At 40.0% G+C, this 16,885-nt stretch overlaps 1 protein-coding gene across 2 annotated transcripts in view; it reads right to left on the bottom strand.

Annotated features, from left to right (window-relative positions):
• magi3a (membrane associated guanylate kinase, WW and PDZ domain containing 3a) overlaps positions 1-16,885 on the bottom strand; it is a 56,140-nt gene that overhangs the window by 30,707 nt on the left and 8,548 nt on the right. The gene's annotated exons all lie outside the window — the stretch shown is intronic.

The following is a 16,885-nucleotide window of genomic DNA, read 5'->3' as shown; positions in this document are numbered from 1 at the left end:
TTGACAGCGAAAACAACTAAAACAGCAGCAACAGCAAGACTGCTCTTCTGCTAACCGCTGCGTGTCCGAGGGCAACACATGAGCTGAAGCAGCTTGTGATTGATGCCTCATATCTGTGCTCCCCCTTTCCACTCTTGGCACCCTCGCACTGACTGTGGTGTGAAATAAACGCTGCCTCAGATTTACGATTTTCTCATGCCATTCTGAAAAATGATCAAGGGCCAAGTCGAGGTTTGTAGATGAATGAGATGGAAGAGAGAGAGGCAAAAAAGGGAAAACTAATTTAATTCCGCAAGGATAAATGTTGATTGAAGCTTGCATTGTAGGCAGTTTACAGTCAAATCGTTCTGAATGAGAAAAATAATGGAGAAAAATGAAAAACTGACTTAAAGGATTGGCAGCTGAAAAAAAACTGCGGTTTGTCTCTACACTGCCACATTTGAATAATACATTAAAATTTGCCTACAAGCTTTTCTACCCAAGTAAAGTTAGTTACCGTAATTTCTGGACGATAGGCCACACCCAAATATAAGATGCACCAGCTAAAATTAGGGGAGAAGCCTGTTTTGGTCATATGTAAACCGCACTGGACTATAAACCGCAGGTGTTTTAATGTTTAATTTCCATATATAAGCACATAATCATACAATATCATACAAATCATAGTAAGCCACACTGGACTATAAACCGCAGGGTCAAAGTTTACGCAAAAAGTAGCGGCTTATAGTCTGGAAATTACGGTAGTATGTTTTCATTTTTGTGTTCAATTCTTTTGCAAACCTCTGATGTGGTTAGAAGACATTTTGTCTATTTTTACTCAGTATCTGGTCTAGACTAAATCAGACAAAATGTCATGCCTGTAAAAAGGTAAATCTTTAAACAAAACGTTATCCTGCCTCACCCTTGACTCGGAAATCTTGACGATAAGAGCATGTCCAGCATGATACATGAAAGGGCATCAGCAACTGTTGCTCTTTTTCTTTTTCAACTCAGAGGCCATCTGTGCCAGGTAACTCTCGTGTTGGTGTCATCTTTGTGTGGACAGCTCAAAACCATTACTCTGGTGGCAGACAGCCTTTCCTTGCAATTAGTTTCCCTGAGAGGTTTTTACTTTCAACCGTGCTGGAGCTCTCAGTCCACATACTTGTCACAGAGCCTTTGCTTGCGCCCATTCATCTGCTGGCCATCGCTCACAGCCATTAATTCCACTGTCCCCAGACGGGGGATCGTTGCAGAAATGGGATTAAGCTCAAATGAAGAAACAAGAAATAAAAAGAAACACAAGAGGATTCTGGGGAAAGATAAGAGTGGAAATGCTGACAGATATTCCTGAGTGTGGACGACTGTTTGTCTCTGTTGACTCTAAATCAACGATAAAAAAAAAGACGTTTTGGTGAATGAAATGGTACACTTTGATTGATTAAACCAAGATGAATGGGATAAGGTTGGAAAATGAAGGACGAGTAAAGAGAAAACCTTGGCAGACAAAAGTCTCCTTGGCGGGAGGATTTTTTGTTTTTAAAGTTGTGGACAACAAAATTTATATTAACTGTGACGCTGACCTAAATACCTCAAGCATGTATTGAGATTGTTGAGATTTTATTTTTGATTTTATTTTTGATTGAGATTTTTATATGTTGTTGTTCATTTAGTAGGAGTGTGATTGTGACTGTATGGGTTTATTTAGCACACCAAAGAAACATTTATGTTTCTTTTAACAGACAAAGCTTTTTGAATTTTGAATTTGTTTTGGAATATATTCAAAAATCAGTTGGAATCTATAAATGGCACATCTGATATGCTTTGTCAACATAATGAGCGTTTATGTCACCAAGGCTAATTTGGACAAAATCCTTGAAAAAAACGCAAGCAATGATGGGTGGAATGCAAGTGAGACAGAAGAAGTACCACATTTTAAAAGCGCTTAAGGACATTTGCCAACTTGGTAGATGTATGATGAACATCAACTCGATTTACATGGAATTCCTCTCAGGGAATTGGGCACATGCTCAGTGGACAAAAACCTTGTTTCACATCCAGTTTTTTTTAACTTTCTCTATTGAGGCGCACGCCAACCTTCGTCCTTTTCCTGCCGACTGCCCGAGTTTCAAAAACCCATCAAACGCTCTTTCTGGTGACTCAGACAAGTTGTCCAATGAGCAAGCAGCACATACTGCACTGTGATAAAAACGCTATCACGAGTGGCCATCTGTCCTGTTGGAAAGAAACTATATGGATCTAGAAAAAAAATCTTATATGTGCTTTCATATGCATTCATTCCTATCACATACACAAATCACGTCTTTAGTTAATGTGACTTTGGTTGCCTGAATTGTATTTGTGACGGAGGTCACATAACTAGTGCCTCAAAATGCATTAAGGGAATCTCTGTCATAGAATGCTCCTGAGTTATAATGTCTACACCTTGCATTCGCATCAAAGATCAACAACCATCCTTGTCAACAAGGACCAAAAGATGAGAGAGCTATGTTTCAGGCATAGCCTATGAGACCAAAACAACTGTGAACAAGAGATTGGCCTGCCCAAAACTGGGGCAGAACATCCCAGTTGGGCCCTCACCCTTTAAGATTCAAGAAGCTTTAGGCATGAGAACGCACACTCCTGATTTTGGCCAAATCTATGAGACAAATTCAGTAAAAAAAAATAATAATAACAAAAGCCTCTCATGGTGGCAGTACAGACCTTAATGTGCTTTTGGAACTTCCGGGCTTGGAAGCAGTAAACGCAGCATGTAAAATGCATCCATATTTATTGTTTTCTTGCCTCAGTGCTGGCACCTCTAGCCTGTTAACTTAAACAGCATACTAACTAAAGTGCTGATGAATAGCAGTAATTACCTCACATCATTAATCACACCTCCTTTTCTGCACTGATGGAACCCAACAGTCTGATTTGGACTCAATAAACAGCAAAGCGAGATGACCCAGCTGTGGGGGCAAAGCAATACGAGTCAGCCAAGTAGGACTTTTCCAAAAGGAGCATTCTGTTATGGAGTACAAATAGCATGAGCATCGTGACACATTTGGTCCGACACTTCAGTGCTTCGACGCTTCTGTCACAGTGGAGGTGTTTGTGTTCCGCCTGAACAAGTAGGCTCGGCGATGCATCTTTTTATTTTGTATGGAGAGTCTGTGCAGTGGTCGCAAATAAGAAGGGTGACAAAAGGTGGTGGGAGGCTTTGTTGTTTTCTTTTTATAACATGAGAAACACTGTTATATGGATTTTGGTGGATTGAATTGCAGATTTTAAAGTATCAAATTGGAACAAAAGGTATTTGCAAAGGGATCAGCGCTGGTTGGCAACCAACATGAACAACTTAAAAAGAAGCAAAGAGGAGCGGAAACAAAGGGCCAGAGGAGGAAAATGTGAGCAGCATAAAAATATTTCATCATAACAACTGTAACAATGGTGGTAATATTGTGTATAATTAAGAATATAAATACATATTTTAGTCACAATGATAAATGTAACAATATTGTAGGCCGGGGAGCCAGGGACACATTTAGTTTGAAAAAACTATACAGAACAATTAGGGGATGCTATGCTACAAGAAATTAATTAGTGACAATCTATTCTTTGGCTACAGCAAAGTCATTAGCGACAATCTATTTATTGACAAAATATTCTGCAATTATGCACATCGATACAATGTTTCCTCTTAGAGAAAGGAGCAGAGCAAAGAACAAGACACCAGAGTGCTTGTTCTTGGACAAAAAGGAAAGGTTGACCTTTTTCAAAGCCATGATCAGCTTGGATGTGACGATGGGCTGAAGGTCACAATGCAGATTTCTATTTTCTTTGACGGAGAACTGTTGCAGGATAATTGTGGCAAACAAGCTGACTGGTATGGAAAGATGTCGAATGTGACGCTTGTGAATTTTCCACATTCGTCCTTGTTCAGACAGAAACGTATGTCAAATCATTTTTGAATAGTGCTAAATTTATGTAAATTGTTATTGGTCATAATAACCAAGATTTACACACTCAGAAATGCAGAGCTTGTGTTTTTGCCCCCAAATCTTAGTCGCTAATAGATGACACACCGTGAGAAACGTGAATCGTGTAGTCAGCATTCTTTACTCTGGCTAACTAAAGTCAAAAGTTTGCTGTGAGGACAAAAACAATGAACATAACAGGAAATGGGCAGCATTTGATCACCCGTTGACCACTTTTCTAAGAAATGAAAATAAAACAGTTGGATTTGAAGGAGCTCCTTGATAAAACAGTGGCTCCAGAATAATCAGCGGTTTGCCTTGGAATGACTTAGTGACGCTAGATGCTCTTGAGGTTTCTAATTCTGAAATGTTTCAACGCAACAGAAAAGCACAGCGGTTTGCAAAAAATAATATTCCTAATATGCCTTTCCTCAGCTCATGTAACCACACGCAAAACACTCATGTACACAAATGGTGCCAAAGAGAACTCGTCAACTTCGGAGTGGCATTTAAGAACGCTCACTTCTCCACAAAGCCACATTTCCAAGCCACAAATTCAGCAAAGGCACTTCCTTTCCTCAGAACTTTAAACCTCACCACTCTACTTGGGACTTCAATGACGACGGAATATTTAATATGGCCGTCACAGTCTCCCCGCTGTGGAAGTCCCATGAATGGTTTACATGTCGAGGTTACTGGCAATGGGAATGGAAATTCCGGCAACATTCCATTGGTAGAGATAGTAGAGACAAAGTATGACTAGCTATTAGCAAGTAATATGTCTTAGTAAGTAAAAATGTTGGATTTACAATTCGAGTTTGTGAGTGCTTAAAAGAATTGGGAATGCAGAAGTCTGAGGTAAAATCCCCCGCAGTTTGACAACTCAATTGATGGATGAATAACAGTCAGAATAATGGTTAGATTTACGCTGTGTACAACGTTAGCGCTGTTCAGGACATGCTAAAACAATGCACAAATAAGGCCAAGTTGTCAGTGAGGCTGTAGATCAGGAAGACCTTGGCTCACAAATAATGACGCATTCCTTTAGGCAGTAAAAACTGAAAACATTTTAGAATGATTTCCAGTTGTTGTTTTCCTGTGAAGCCATCATAAGTCATTCTAAAATTAAACTATGCACTACGTGGTTAGCATCTCTAAACCCAAATGTGGTGAGTCAGGTCCATTTTAAATCAAATTATTTCACAGGGCAACTGGGACCCTTTGTTGTTGCCTATTTTACGAGTGTAGATCTGCTAAATACCGCCACCGCATTCTTGATGCTTCCCAACAGGGAGACACACGCGCACAAACACACACACACACACACACACACACACACACTTACACACCCACACACCCACACACACACACTACAGCAAGCCAACCGAGCGATGCTATTGTCGCCTCTTCTCATGCATGCTGCAGAATGTCTGTGTCACAATGTCCCTTGGGTAGCCTCATTTGGCATCACGTGAACATTTATGAATGCTGCCGAGCGGACGCATTCCACTAAGATTGCCCAGTCTTTATCCAAAAAGAGGCGCCAGGGCCGAAAATAAGAGGTCAAACAAATTAATGAGCTTATGAGTAGTATTTGGTAAACAATCATTCATTATCTACTCTGATGAGGTTGCAGAGGGTTTTCAGTGGTGTCAGAAGATGTTCTCTCCGATCAGGGAAGGTTATTGTTCTGGGTATACATAAAAAAACAAAACGTGAGACCGATGAAAGGCATTGTCGAAAATACGTAGATTTAATTAACATTTTCAGAGACGGTCAAGCTAAACCAAATCTAAATGAGAGTCTACAATTATGTGCTTCGTCATTATTTTCGTCTGGTTTCAGCCAAACAATGGAACATTTCATTCTCACCACTACAAAGAAGAGATTCCCCCCAAAAAATTCTAATCTGGTTTACTTTCAACTTCAATTTCTACAGTGGCCTAACCCTGTGCAAAGATATGATTTGTTATCGTACTTCTGACAACGGGTGTCATGAAGATAAACACAAGGGTGTGAGGTCCTTTAAAAATAGTCTTGCTGACGATATGGGCAAAGTGAGAGGTGGTCAAGGAGCTTTGTTGCACTGTTCTTTGACTGGTTCAGAGGTAGGTGTAGTTGACTAAGACTAACATCGTCTATTCATCCCACTGCCAACAAGCGCTCACAAGCAGAAGGCAGGAAAAACGGATCCAAAAAGGGCCGACAATGAAAAGAGGAAACACCAGTTGGAAGGGTCTTCACAAAAACATATCAAATTCTGAGTATGTGCTTGGGGTAAAATCAACCATGGCGAAATGTGCTTCAGAAACAGTGATGTGTTGTTAAGGAGTAGATAAGACATGAAAAGGTCTCATTTCATTCAAGTCAGCAGCTCCAGACTCGTCGTTTGTAAGATATGCCGAAACCAACGGGATACACTTGAAGCTATGAGGAGTCAGGACAGATGAAAGATGGAGCTCGGGTATTGCAGCACGTTCTGCTTACATGATTACTCATGGTTACACAAGCAAGGTCACCGGATAAGCTGCATAGCAACCTCGAATTTACAGCCAAAAGCATTCCCACTATCACATACTACATCATCTCCTCCCTTCTCCAGATTTGAAAATAAATGCAGATGTCCTCGCTTGTCAGCCCACCTCTGCAAGTGCAGTTCGCGCAAGTGTACAAAGCACAGGATGTGCTCATCAGGAAAAGAGATGAACATTTCTCTCATTCACCCGCTCTGGCACAAAATGACAGCAGAAGTTGAAGTCCAAGAAGAATTTACCGAGTGAATGACTGTGGCCCAACCTGAGCTCATTTAATTGGTATGCAAAGACCACGCAATGGTATGACACAGCATAGCTTCTCACTTGCCTTTGTTTATGCTCTTTGAGATTGACCTTCGCTGAAAATGCCACAAGTGTCTGATGAGCCACTGTGCCAGAATGAGATAAGACACCAACAATGTTGCAATTAATGCTCCAGCTAGGGCTGATGCGAGCGGAATTTTTAGTCAATAAAAAGGGCAGGACTCGATAGGAATAGTCTGAAATGTCAAACAAAGAAACAACGCGGTTCTGGTGGCAGCAACAATCGTCGATCAATATCGACGAGGTGCGTTCCCTCCTCACTTCTCCACGTTTTGAAATAGTTTAAGCAGCACAGGGCAGAACAAAAATGTTACTTCTCTGCAGCATGCGGCGTTGCTGACTCAGATGGGAACAATAAAAAAAAAAGGCTCAGTGCTTGTATGTCAACGCAACAAACCTCTTTGCCGCCTCTCATTCCTTCCCCAGGAGCCCGGTCATTTATGTAAAGCTCCAGCTCCGCCCCGCTCACTAGAGAAGGGATGATATATTCTCCTGCTTACAACTTAAAACTTCATTTGTTTTCATGAGACACGATACTTTCAATTCTTTTTTATACATTTGCTGCTTTGATTTCCATTTTATGTCGTTTAGCCGCATTGGTAGTCTAAGCGTTAGATCTGCTCCTGCCCCTGTTATATAAAGTGAGGGTGGTTAAGTTTGGGTGATAAACAGCAGCTATAAGTGGCAAAGGAGGAGGCCTGTAACAATAACAACAAATAATGTTGCCACAAATGTGCAAAGATGTCAAAGTTAGTTTAGTTGCTTCGAATGGATCGCAGTTGAGACGCAAAGTCAGAATGCTGAACGTAATTAACAAAGGCTGGCGCGTGAGAGTCATTGAAACCATTTCCACATGGGTGACGAAAAACATGGGCTGTATTTGGAAGCACACCATCCCTCATAAATGTTTGCTAGGCAACTATTTCATAATATTTACAGGATTGTATTACAAATGATCAATAACGAGGCCTTTGCGCCAACAGTTGGAAACAAAAGCTAGCAAAGTCGAAAAATGCAATAGTGCCTTACACAATTGGCACTTGGCAGCCGTATCATTATGACTCATGACTTCAGAAATATCAATGGTCAGATAACATTTGATGACATTTTTCGCTAGATGTTTAAAAGCCCCAACATTTTTTTGAAGATTACCATGAATGAGTCTCCTTGAAACTTCTTTTCAGAAAAGAGCTGTGAAAGAACATGCACCTTATTTGCATTTGCCTTGTGAGACAGCTGCATTGATAAGTAAAAATACACTGAGTGTCTTATTTTATTTTTAAAAATAAACCATGCTGGTATGAATATTATCTGCTGAATCGGACTCATTACCATTTTCTACCTTTTACCATCATAAGCACTCGTCACCAACATGGACAGAGAATGATCAGTGTGGAGAGCTGACAAGAAACTTAATTATTTCATCGTTTAATGAATCCTCTGACTCATCATGTTTTCATTCTTTCCTAGTAATATTTCAGCAAAGAATTAACCATCATTCATGTCCAATGCATCTCTTGTGTGAGCGTCCTGGCGGCTTGATGACATCTTTTAGATTGAAGTGTCACAGCCAGGCTTAGTGAGGCGTGAACAAAAGCTATGTCAAATGTGTCTGCTTGTGGTCAAAAGGACAATGTCTCACAAGCGATTAATTAACAAGAATACAGCGTAATGAATTTGCTGTGGATTAGGCCAATTTGCGACAAAATGTCAGTAATCCCTGGGGGACGCGCTTTTTAAGCTTCTTTGGAGGCTGCGGACACACAATCTGGTCAACATCATCTCCCATCTGTGGCTTTGCATCATCTACATGCTGGAAGCCCCAACATGATACACAAATAGCCAACGAGAGTCGATGCAGGTTTCACATTCCCTGTATTCCTATGTAGCATTTTTTTCCTCAACTCAACTTTATTTTTAGAGCACTTTAAAACAGCCACTGCAGGATACAAAGTGCTGCACAGGGGTAAAACTCGGTCGAAAAATAACAAAGATAGTGAACATGATAAATTAATAACATACATGCAGCAGAGAGCGGAAACCATGAATGAAAACACTAAACCCCGATGCCTCTACAATGAATGGTCATCCTGTAGGTCATCTGCAGAAACGATCCGACTGATGAGGTCAGAGAAGATGCTCTCTGCTGTTAGCCCTCTCTCATCACCGGGTGCAGAGATAAGAAAGGGCAGTAGCATGGAATGATGGGTAATTGCTTCGTTTTGACTTTTCAATCCCTGACTCCTTCCTAGCTCCGTTTTCCTTCCTTCAATTATCCGTCATCGGCCTCAATCTCCTCTGCCTTTCTCTTACCTTTGTGTTGCAGCAACATCGGTTCAGACATTATTTAGCGTGCATTTCTCAGAAACATATTTACAATCATACCAGGCCAGGATTGTGTTAGAAATTTTGCCAAATTTTAAGTCGAGGTTTTTGCAGTATAGGTTGACACGAGGCATGTTGCCATCTATTGTTGTTTCTTACAGAGAACTGTGGCTGTTGCAATGGAATATAATCGTCACGTCGAGCAAAAAATGCATTTCACAGTAATTGTAAAGCTTGTTTATAGAAAATGTCAGGCACACTGCCGCTCCCTGTTGAGTTTGTTTCTTGTTGAATCCACCGGCGCGTTAAGTCGCTATTTAGGTATCTCATGGCAAACCACCTACACGCCACAGGATGTGCCTGATTACAGTCGTGACAATAGATACTTTTAAACCCAGAAGGCACTGTGGCTACCTAAGTGGAGTAGGAGGTGATGGAATAAAGGTGCGCGGGTGGTCTGGGCATGTGGGGAAAAAAAATTGCAGTGCACTGCTCCTGATTTCTTTCTAGAAGATTAAGAAAAGTGTGGGCAAATGTAAAAAATAATATTATGTATATATATTTTAGTTTTTTAATTTATTTATTTATGTAATCCTTCATTCTTAGAGTCCATTTATATCCTTGTTTACCCTTGTTTAAAAGTAGCTTAAATAATCAATCAAATGCATGTGGCTCTTTCATTAGCCAGCAGTGTATTTGCATTTTGCTGTTATCAAAGAGTGGCTTGCAAATGAGATTCTGCTCATTAAAATACACTTGAAAAGCACCGAAAATCAATAGTGGCTTTGTTACATTCAGAATGAGCACACAAAAAATATATATATACACACACTCTTTCATATCTTTCCGAGTGGCTTGCAAATTTAACAGTCGTTTCCATTGATAAATGACAATATTTTTTATAATTAAAATTAGCTTTTTGTTCTTTCCATCACGACTGCACTTGGAAGTTTTGTATCTTAGCCTGACAAAGGTTGGAACACTTCATCCCTAGAGCAAGGACGTCTTTGGAGTTGTTAAGTGGGTCCGTGGCTAAAAGAAAAAGTTTACAAAAGGCTGCCTTAAAGTACACTGTATTTAATGCATGATAAAGATATCAATCAATCAATCAATCAATCAATCAATCAATGCTGACTCAGTAACACATGCTGAAACCGTGATCAAACACTTGGCTAAGATAAGGACATATTTTTGTCAAGTTGCATCGCACAGCTATGACAATGAATGGAACACTACCACAGGAATTTTCATTGCCCTTCCCACTCATTGTTCCACTCTGTGCTCTACAGAACCTGAGTAAGAAGCTGCAAGGTTGACAGCCAATCCGTGCAGGGGTTTGACAGAGGAAGCAGCCTGAGTAAATGCTCCAACCATGAAAATTGATGCACAGTTATGTAGAGAGATGATGCAGCAAGCAGCTGGACCACAAAAACTTGTTTTGTTCCGAAGAGCCAATTTATTGACTTTTTGTCGAAAAGGTTTTTAGGTAGCTATATGCTGAAGATGAAAGTTATTAACTAAATTAATTTTAATTAATTGGTCAGAACATTACTGTGAATCATTTTCATGTTCACTTGTAAAACAATGGCCCATTAAACAATATTAGAGAATATTTCCGGACTTATTTCTAAAAACATTCACAGAAGAGTTTTGGTTTACATGAATGCTGCATATTTTTTAGGGGAGGGGGCTGTTGAATGGAATTGAAACTCACCATACTGATTTTTCTGTTTACTTTTAGCTCGAGATAGACTGATTATCAATTATCACTGCCGCTATTTGCCATTTTGAAGCATATTGATAACCAATAAAAGATCAATAACTGGGTTATTTTGTCACTGCATCGTTGTTTTGGATTTTTTTTTTTAGATAAAACGTCAGGAAAAATTAGCATTCCAGTAATATTTAAATTTTTCTTCTTTACTCGAGAAAAGGGAGTTATTTATTTCTTGAAATATTCATTTTGAAGATATGCTGGAAGCTTCCAACTGTATTTGTTGGTACGTTTACCAATTTGCAAGCTGCTTAACAAACACACTTAAAGATATATTAAGACAAGTGTTTAAGAATCTACTATTCAAATTTTGGGAGACATTTTTCCTTTGCACCACAAATAAATATCAGCTTCAAATATTTGTTATCAGCCTGCTTGGTTGCTAATAATCAGTATTAACTCGGAACATAACTGTCTTTCGTTATTTTCAACTTTAGAAGAGTAATGAAGCCAGGTGGATTTATTACCATCTTGACAACTGATTTTCACTCACCAAATTTGAATTAAAGTTTACAGTCAGACCTTTGTTTTCTCAGAGAGAGAGAGAGAGAGAGCACATCTGGCAACTTGAAAACGCTGACTAGTCTGCAACAGTCATAAGGAGAGAATGCACTATGTAATTCTCTGAGCCTTCAGTGCCTATGTACATCTTCGGTGAGCTTTACGAGAGGATTGGAGGTGCTGACAGACAGAAAGGGGAGAAGCAGATGGTAATGGAGAAAACAAGACTCTGGATAAATCAAACCAGGTGACCTCCTCAGGGCCTGTGTTTGGCTGAAAATATGATTTAAAAAAAGAGTAGGTATGGTTTGCGTTATTGGTGTCATGTGACATTTAGTTTAAGAGAAATTGTACATCATTCAAAAGCAATAAAGGTCTGGCTGTTAAGCTGTCACGTCAAACTTTAAAATAAAATTCTCTTGGCACAAATAAATCATCTATAAAAGTTAGAATGAGAACAAAAAATTTGCGATAAGTATAGGTACGGATGGACACAGCAGCTGAGCTGAGCAAAACTGGAATATTTCAAACCTTTGTATTTTTACTCTTTAGAAAGTCAGCAAGCAGGCAACATGGAGTGACTAAAACGTGGAATGACTAAAAAGGCCTTGAAAATTGGACTGACAGAGGTCTGCACGGAAGGAAAACAACATTTGGGAGGGACTACTGAGTTTTTGATTCCTTCTTGCAGCTGTCTCTTTTAACATCTACACATGGATGAAGAGCGAACAAAGCAGCAAAGAAAATCTGACCACACACACACACCTGTTATGGCATGATAAAGCAAAAGTGCCGTGCATCTCTCTTTGTTGGCTGAAAGGCAGCAGGCAAATAAAGCGGTGAGATAAGAGAGCAAAACAGAGAGCAGCGAGCGTACACGCAACGTGAACGCTTGGCTTCACAAGGGGGGGCCATCTTGAAACGGGCAGTCTGCTTGGAGGAGCGGGAAATCCCAAGTAATACACACAAGTGCATGTCTGCAGCCTTTCCTCACACACACACGCACACACACTAATCCATAGTTCACTTAACAATGACTTGGCACTGTGCTCACTGAACTACAAAAAGTGTGACCATGTGCATGTTCATAATACCTCAGCTGGGTTCCAGCAGAGTTGCAGCAAAAACACGCTCCCGTTGTTCCTCTGACCCCCAAGACGAGGCTCAACCAGGCACGCCAGCACCTGACTCAAGCTCAATCTGTCCCCTGACAACACGCACATACATTAATATAAACCCCTCAAGCACCCCCACCACCACCACCACCACATTGCAAGAACAATGGCTCCATTAGCACACCCCTCAATTCCTTCTCTAACTCCCGAGAGATATTTCTTGCTCTTGAGTAATGACTCTGAATGAATGCTAAGACTCCGGAGCATTATAAGTAGTATAAACTCTCCTAAGGGGAGAGATTGTGCTCAGAGGTCAGTGAGATCATTTTGGGCTGGTTAGAGACACTTTGTAGCAGAGTTGCATTGTATTGTTTACAGCTGTTGACCTGTCAACAAACATTGGAGACCCTCCGCTTGATGAAAGTGCCATGTATCGCACGAAAAATCACGCGAGACCTGATCTGAACCTGGAATAATCGCGCTCATCATTCCAATCAATATTGGTACAATTACAATAAACTATTTGACATGCATGTGAATATAGACACCTTCGTTGATATTGCGCCCAATAATCTGGTACGCTTTGTGGTCCCCAAAAAAATTTCATTTAATAAATAGAACACAGTTAAAAGCATCACGAGAGAATTGATCTTAATGAGTGTGCTGTGTATAAAATAGACTGCAAAGTGTGACATTAATCAAAGCATGATTTTTGTGACATTTCTGGTGACCCATTATCTTCAATTGGCCGTAATTTAGTGATGGTATTGACGACTTAATTTTGCCTTCTGACTAACACACACCGAGTGGCTCATTTCCTTCCAGATGGGGCGGAGGGCTTAGTTCAGACCGCCCCTCGTCTTAAGCCACATCTTTTGCTCTTCCTCCTTAGCTCAGCGAAGGACGGCATCAGACATTCTCACTGCAGAGCTTCCCTGCCTCTACTGTTATCTCACATTAATATGCAACTTTTCTGAAATCGCTCACCCAGTGAGAAGAGAGAAATTAAGAGTCGCAAAGAACGCAGTACGTAGAATCAGGTCCAGAAATATTTCAATTTTGTTTTTAACAATTTTGCTTTCAATAATGATTTTGAAATAAATAATTGTGTTGAACTGAATATATCGTTCATTTCAAGGTACAAACAAGAAACAAAAACATTTTACTAGCCACGCTGGAATTACAGTATAACATTTTTGTTTTTAATCCAAAGTACCTCCTTCCATCTGCCAAATGCAAACCTAATACTCAAGGCAACTCATTATGTGACAGCAATTGGGCCACACCCGAGCAATTTGTCTTCCAAAACATTCCTCTTCTGTTATCTTAAATAAACAGTGTCATAGTTACAGGTTCTATGTGTTAAAAAAAAATCTACAAAACATCCTCCAAAAACTACATTAAGCTTAAAATATTCAAAATGTCCTGTCGGCCAAAACATCTAGAGCAAAAGCATAGCAGTGACAATCGTATCGGAACCACAAAGAGTTATGGAAATTAGTACAAGCGTGCAAAGTTGCAAACTGGATCAAAAAACAATATTTCACACAATAAAGAGAAAAAGATGGTCAAAGCTTTCTTTGCACAGAAAGGAAAGCAGTTATCATCGACAAAATGCAAACTGACAACAATGGCTTGTATTCAAACATTCAAAATTATTCATATAATTAGGGAATGAAAACCATTTACCATGAGAAGAAGAAGGCAGCCTATAAATATGTTCTTCGTCTATATTAATAGTTAGATTTATGATCACACATTGGCAGGCACAACTTTACAAGTGAGTGATTCATGCATATGGCAAGTATAGATTTATCGTCGGGCAGCTCAGCTCAGTCGTTGCCGGAACGTATGCAAATGAGGAAACCAACAATGTGTGAAAGTGATCAAAGCAACAGGAGGAGAAATCTGACAAATCCTCACATACACACAAAAAAAAATATGAGTGAGGCATTAGGGTTGCTTCATTTGATCTGCTACAGCCAGCTCGTCTTCACGATGCCGCAATGCCGCATCGCTGGGGCTCTCTTGCAAGAGAACCCCTGTAGGGTGCGGGATCAAGGAATTAGCTAATTGGTCTCACTGCAGCGTCTTCCTCCTCGATTTTCCAACACGAGTGTGTGCACAATTTACACACACCCTGAGAGTGTCTCATCTTTTTTGTACCAAGCAGCCCTTTCCCCTTCAACTTCTCTTGCCGAGTACACCTGCAGATGAAAGTGCTCACGGCCTCTGTGTTATTTTAAACCCTACGCAAGTCATGCTGGTCTTGAAAGTTTAAACGGCAGAAAGAAAATACCCATTGAACAGGTAGGTGTAAATCGATAGTGACTGGTAGCTGGGCACCACGGTGCCATATTTTCATCCATTATCCTGTCCGAGACAGCAGACACAGATCTTTAAGTTAGCTGGAAGTAAACATGGTCTCTCGAGGTGGAAATACAATCCTGCCTAGAAACTCCCCCGAAACCAACAAACAAGTGTGGCGGGTTTTACGAGCATAGCGAAGAAAAACGGGCAGAGTGAGGTGAACCCGGTCCCTTTTACGTGATCGCTCACACTGATTCTTCTTCGTAAAATGTGTTTGATGGTGTTGATGTGCGTGCCAGAAAGGACCCATTTTCTTTTCAAGCAGAAACAGAAGAGCGTGAAGCCTGCTTCACTTTACTCATAATCACATCCAGAGATACATTAAGGGAGAGGAACACCAAAAAAAAAAAAAAGATGGCGGCAGACAGGGAAAAAAAAAGTGACGCTTCTTTGGCACCTTGTCGCCTTATTTTACCCAGCAGCCAATTTTGACATTTGCAACCGAGCTGGATCATCCAATGAGTCTCAGCAGACCTTTAGGAAACCTTGAGCGTAAACATTGTCTGCAAGTATATGGATGGTTCTCTTGAAGTGTGGTCCAGGAATGTGACAAGAGAGCCTAAAATTAAACTTGTTCAAAACCAGGTCATCATGATATATGTTTTGAATCCAACCGATGATCACTGAATAAATGAACCATTTTGTTTGCAAGAGATTGAAAATATAAAATATAAATTTTACATGTAAACATTCACTGCCTTCGTGTGAGGATATTCAGTTGCAAACCGGTACAAATGTTGAAAATTAACTCCCGATGGTGACCAATGTACATGAAAAATGCGCAAAATACTTAATCCCAACAGTGGAACTGTGATTCGTCCAAATACATTAAAGAAATAGTATGTAGATGCAACTGAACGAGAAATAATTTGTCTATTTTATTGTTAATTCATTACCAATAAAATGGATGTCACACTTGATATGCATCTTACAAACAGGAAGTAGCACCACTCAAAATCCATTCACACGCAAACAACAGTGCAAAGCCACGTTGTTTATTTTATCCCTGCAGTATGTCTCCAATCTTGGGAGCAGTGAAATCCCTAAAAGGTACGAAAATAATGATTCTCAAAGTGAGTCAGAGTTGGACTATGCAATTGGACCAGAGTTTCTGAGAACTACCCATATACAATGCAGATGAAAGCTGGAAAATTAAAGTGAAAACATGTCAGTGTTGATTCGGCGCAAGCTTTGGGGTTTGCTTCATGCAGCATCAAGCCGAGACTGCAGCGCTGACTTGTTCGTGTCACGACTCCCGATGCTAGGCTCGCGCTGCTATTTGCTTGAGACAAAGCTGGTCATAAATTTTCATGCTGGCGCAACAGTGCTCGCTGCAGCATCGTGATAAAATGGACAATAAAGTGGGTTATACAAACAGATGGCTGGGACAAATGGGGCACTGAGGACCTGAAAAGCCTAAACAGTGAGCAATGCAATGTTTTCCAGTAATAAAGGAAAAATTCTTACAGCTACATACACAGTTTGTTGAATGAACATTAAGATTTACAGTATAAATAAACAATCAGTAGCAGGGATGAGCATGTGACTACAAAAACAAAAAACTTTTCTTTTACATCATGTACTGTAAATAGCAATGTGATAAGTGGGATGAGCATGTGACTAAAGTCACAATTTTTTTTTTTTACATCATGTACAGTAAATCGCAATTTTAGCCCATATGAGCTTATTATTAAAACAGCTACAATTTTTTAGCTTCATCTTGAAGCAAATTGAAGACAAAGTTCCCCCATAGCAGGGTAATGAAAGAATCAATTGTAGCTGCGGAAATTCAATCGACGCCTAAAAATGTGCCCTATCTTCGTAAATACTGATATTCCAGGACAATTTAGAATATTCCTTGAAAGTCGCAGCTACTCATTATCCAAAATGTCGTGCTTCATTAGGCTTTATGCCACTAAGTGAATGTAGAAACAAGTGATTTTGTACGCAATACACCAGCAATATAACACAAGCTCAATATCTCTG

This window comes from Syngnathus floridae, chromosome 2 (genome assembly GCF_059516105.1).
Source record: "Syngnathus floridae isolate MCC-2025c chromosome 2, RoL_Sflo_1.0, whole genome shotgun sequence".
Lineage (NCBI taxonomy): Eukaryota > Metazoa > Chordata > Actinopteri > Syngnathiformes > Syngnathidae > Syngnathus > Syngnathus floridae.
The sequence above is the reverse complement of the archived record's forward strand: the minus strand, read 5'-3'. Positions and strand labels throughout refer to the sequence as shown.